The sequence below is a fragment of the Rutidosis leptorrhynchoides genome, chromosome 1 (genome assembly GCF_046630445.1).
Source record: "Rutidosis leptorrhynchoides isolate AG116_Rl617_1_P2 chromosome 1, CSIRO_AGI_Rlap_v1, whole genome shotgun sequence".
In the NCBI taxonomy this organism is placed as follows: domain Eukaryota; kingdom Viridiplantae; phylum Streptophyta; class Magnoliopsida; order Asterales; family Asteraceae; genus Rutidosis; species Rutidosis leptorrhynchoides.
In genome coordinates this window covers 586461142-586466714 of record NC_092333.1, presented here as the reverse complement: position 1 = coordinate 586466714, position 5573 = coordinate 586461142, and the positions used below count along the sequence as shown (strand labels likewise).

Genomic DNA, 5573 nt, shown 5'->3' with positions numbered 1-5573 from the left:
TATGAACGAGATGGAAACTCTAACAGTTGAGCTTTGTTGAGAATCAAGCTTCTTCCCCAAGATATCAAGTTTTCTCTCTTTAAGAGAGCTTCCTCTCACTAAAAGGTAGAGAGTGTTTGAAGAGGATGAAGATGAGGTGGAATGAGGATAAGGATGGGGTTTGACCAGATTTGTGGCCTCAAAACTGTCCCCAAGTGAAATTACCACATTGCCCCTCATTAAACCCCTTTTAAAAAGATAAATAGAAGTCTGGCATGGGCAGGAGGCGCGACACGCCTATAATGACCCGCGGCGCGGCTTTAAGCCAAAACGAAGACAAAAAACTTTCGAAACTCAAAACATCTTAACGAAGGCTAGCCGCGGCGCGCCCCTAAACCCCGCGACGCGGCTGAACTGGCACACATATTTTTATTTTGAAGTTCATGGACTGAGGTTGTCTGATTCTGATGTAAAATATGAAAATGCATAAGTATAAGGTATACTTTTAGTGGCAGTTCCTGATGCATACATTTATTGACACTTCCTGATGCATAAAATTCAGAATTTTACACTAAAGTGTTATACACCACCTCTGGTTGATAGAACTAGTTCACGAAGAAGAAGAAGCACGATACAAGTTGAGGACTGGTCCGACGAGGTTGTCGAAAACTAAACGGAAAATCTCTGTAAGATCGGGGTCCGACTAGCATTGATGAGTTATTTGGTGATGATGAGATTTGTCGCCCTATGGGAAAAGAACTAGCAAAGAAAGTGAATAGAAATTCCGCTTCGTCTGACGTGACGACTTCATCTCGAGTTACAAACTTTTCAAGAATGGAAGAGTTAGTCGAAAAAATAAGTAGTTATAAGGAGATGGATTGAGAAAACGGGAGTAAGGGTACTGATGCTATCGTCGAGGAAGAAAGGGGACGGTCGGCAATAGATTTCGTGAAATTATTTAAAATTAATATTGGCAAAATTCTTTTTCCACGTGGAAGGAGAAAAACTATCAAGTTGGAGAAGAAAATGGCCGAACGATAAAAATGTTTGCTCCATTCTAGCTACTAGGAGTAATTTTAGTAGTTTAATTTTAATAATTTTTTATTTGTGTACATTTTAATATTTATGACTCAATTATTATAATTGTTTGTCTTTATGACTTTTAAATTACTGTAATTTTTTATTCTAATGACGTTTAAATCATTGTAATTTTTATTATATTACGGCTTTTATATTGTCGTAATATTTAATATGGTAATATTTTATGATTTTTTATATGTGTTTAATAATTTTATTAAGTTCTTACTTATTTAATTAAATAAAACGAATAATAATAATAATAATAAAATTATTAGAAGAAAAATAAAAAAGAAAATAAAAATGGTGGAACTTACTTCCCATCACACTCCATCACCACAACTTTTATATCATCATATTTATCACATCGTCACTATACTTAAAAAAAAATCATTACTTTTTGTGGAACGACAGAAGGATTTTATTAAACCACTAGCAAAATGCTAGGGAAAACAAAAATATAAAAGTTACAAAGAGTCTAAAATGGGTGCAACACGAGGACTTTTCAGGGGTCACCCATCCTAGTACTACTCTCACCTAAGCACGCTTAACTGTGAAGTTCTGATGGAATCCGGTGCGTTAGTGCTGGTATGATGGCACTAAAAAAAAAATTTCATTACTCCTCATCACTCAGACACTAATTGTGCTCAGTGCTCTTAATAAAAAGTATGGTGGTGACCTTAGATCCCTAAATTAGTCGGCTACGAACCAGGGCCGGATATTGGGCCGTGCAGCCGCACAGGGCTTAATATCTATAGGGGCCCAAAAAATATATTCTACTGTTGCATACCTAGGTTCATTACCCATACATGAGTCAATTTGATAATTAATAATTTGAAAAGCTAAAAAAAGAAAACACATCATGCCACGTTTTCTATTGGATTTGATGCTATGTTTTCTACGTTTGTTATTTTAATTGATGATATAAATTATGACTTTATTAGTATTATTAAACTTTATTATTATATAATTGAAAACTTTTTGTATACAAGGGTCCACTTTTATTTATGGTACGGGGCCCATAAATTTGACAGGACGGCCCTGCGGTACGAACCATGATTGTTTTATTTTTATTTTTATCTTTATTATGCTTTATTAGATTATTAGATTAGACTTTGATATAAATCCTATGAGATTATTTGTGAACATCCATACACGAGTGGATGAGGATTTATATAACCGGCATGTTTAGATAAGCTATTTAACTTTTTAGTTTTGTTTATCAGATAAAAATTCAAGCTTGTTAAAAAAAATAAACTTTTATGAACTCTAAGGTCATAGTACCGAAATCGTTTTTTCTTTTTCTAGAAACCAATACCAATACCCAATATCATTGATACGGTATTTCAGTACCAATATAAATCTATACGGTTTCAATTTTCCGGTATTTGCTCATCCCAAGGAAGGGGGCGTTATCTTTAAAAAATTTTGGTCCAATCCACCCTTATATATAAGTGGGCGTGTTTATCTTTAAAAAGAAAATTGGTCCAAACCACAAACAAAGGATGTCCAATTTTAAGGCCCAAGAGTCTATATTGCCGGCTGTTGATTTGACCATTAATCACTCGCTGGATTATACAACTTATAACTAGAAAGAAGGTAACCTATATAGCCCACTTATATATCGGTTTTCCATTTGATTTAGGTGAAGACTTATAACTAGAAAGAAGGTAACCTATATAGCACACTCAATGCTCACTCTCAAGATCAGGCTTGTAGTAGCATGACCTTTCAACCTACCAAAGGGTAAAAAGTCTTAACTCCGATGTTTAAATCATCATTATCATTTTAGAAACATAAAACATAAAACCAAAAAGATAAACAGTTTAATACAGATTAAAATGCAAGATTGGTAAGTGTTGTTCTTTAAGGGAAAAAGGTAGGATGATACAGATTGGAGTTCCAATTACTTCATAAAGTAAATCAAGATATGAGATCATATGCCAACTATTCTTTATTTCCATATATCATATCACTAGCAATGATGATGATTATGATACACCAAACCCATAGGATCACTTCAAAGTTTATACCCATGTGGCCCTAGCCCTACCTTTGTCCTCATGAATCATTTTGATGATGCTAACTCATCAACTAATTAAAACAAGACGGTGTATCTTAGTTTCATTGATTTACACATGGTAATTGACTACTAATATAGGATTAAATTATTATACTACACATTCATCAGAATATTTCTATCTAAGGGTGCGTTTCATAAAACTGAATGATTTAGCGCTCAATGATTTATAATCTGAATGATTAAGAGTCTGAATGAACTTTGTTCTGAATGAAAATAAATTGTTTGATAATCATTTTGAACAAACGACATGAAATGGAAAAAATTACTTATTAACGTATTACACGAATAAAAAAATTCAATATACTTGTTTGTTAAGTGTTTTGGATATGATTTGAGAAAAATATTACAGAAAATTTATGTTCTTAATGGTTAAAAGACTGTTTCAACTCTGAATGGTTTAGCACTAAATGTTGAATCATTCAGCATCAAATGCTGAACCATTCAGCATCATATGTGATTCAGAGGTCAGAAACACACACGCTGAATGTTAAATGGTTCATCATTCAGTGTTGAATCATTCAGTTAAGAGGTAAAAAACGCACCCCAAATTTGATATGTTTGAATTACGTGTTTAGACCAAAACAATGCCTTATTCAAAGTATGAATATCTTTATACATACAATATACGATATATGATAATCATAATAATATAAGGGAGACCGGCCTGGAAAACGATAATTTTAACGAATTTAAATTGGAGAAACTCTAAACTTATAAAATTCTTACAAACAAAAACTTAGAAAAATGTTATGAGACTTTAACCATGAGGTGATAGTCCGACTTCTCACTAAGTAGAAAAAGGAGGTCAAGAGTTCAAATCTATAGAACATCAAAGAGAACACCCTCATGGCCCCGGAGGTTCAACATATATGCACGACTCAGTGCAACTTGCAAAGTAAGTTATCACCTCAAAATTAGTCAGTTTGTAAAGCTAGTTAGAAACTCGAGCCCGAAAAGAACCAAAAAAAGAATGGTATGGAAATTTGACCAATCAAATTAGATAGTTTTTTCTCCTAATTATATTTCTTCACAAGATTGGTCCATTTCATTTTTCATAAATATTTTGACAAAATTACGTCATTGGTCCTAATTAACGTTTGTTCAAAATTTCATGGATGAATCTAAAGTATTTTTTTAACGTAAATGACCATAATGTTTTAAAATATTGCGTCGTTGGTCCCTAAGGTAATATATGTTAGGTCCTGACTGTTAGTCTCCATCACGTGAGTTACACACAAGGATTGTTTTGTCATTTTAAAGTTGCAATCTATTACATATCAAAACATATAGCGAATCCCACAAATCTATTCGCTAAAATATCCGTTCGTTTATCCTTTAAAACATACAATAACATACATTAATGTTGTACGTATACATCTACACTTGTATGTTTTAACGAATGGATTTGTGGGATTCGCTATATGTGTTGATATACAATAGATTGCAATCATAAATTGATAAAACAACCCTCTTGTGCACCTCACGTGATGAAGACTAACAATAGAGACTTAACGTTTGTTACCTTCAGTGACCAACGATGCAATTAGACAAAATTACGCCGGTCGTTCCTGCGGTTTACCTATTTTTCCACCCGCAGTCCCTGAGCTCCTAATTTTTCACTGGTATTTGAATTGTAATTTTTTGAATTGTAGTTCCTCCATTATTTGACCGTCAATTTGTTCCGCTAAGTCATGACATGTGCCAAACATGTGAGTATATGTTGATCTTCTTATCCTCCTCTTAAGCAACTCATTTTTATTCACCTTCATCTTCTGCAATTCAAAATTATAAACCTTAATTTTAACATCCCACCAAACCTTAATTCTTTTCATCTTCATATTGTCGATAAATTTCATCCATTATCATTAATCAAATCAAATCATCAAAATCAAATAATAACATCTCTAATATTGAAATAGTCACAAATTACAACAACAACCAAATGCAATTTTTAAATTAGAATGCTAGCAATTTCTAATTAAAGGCCACCAACTGCTACCAATTTCTTCAAATAACAATCAACAAATACGACCACTGTTCATTACAATTTAATTAAAGTTTAAATTTTAATTATTATAAATGTTGTCCGTTTCTTCCCTTTCATTTTAGATCTAAAATTTAAAGAATTTCTTGCCATTATGTAAGTAAGATACAACCAACTTCACACTCTTTAAAAAGTGCTATCATTGCAAAACTTAAACTTAAGCAGTTAAAATATAGAACATTTTAATGGAGAAGACAATTACTTATGCTTGATCTTGTTTTCATCTAGCATCTTCACTTCACAAAGCAAATTTGTTGGGCAACAGTAAACTAATCAAATATATATATTTTGAACCCGGGTGTATAAAAAATTGTGCAAAAAAAAAAATAGTTTGAGATCTTATTAAAGCATATAATTCAAAAAAGTATGTCTAAAATTTTTTTTTTTTTT

General features: G+C 32.4%; 1 pseudogene; it reads right to left on the bottom strand.

Moving 5' to 3' along the window:
• Positions 1–1540: 1540 nt before the first annotated feature.
• LOC139887474 (5S ribosomal RNA) lies at positions 1541–1658 on the bottom strand (annotated as a pseudogene).
• Positions 1659–5573: the final 3915 nt, after the last annotated feature.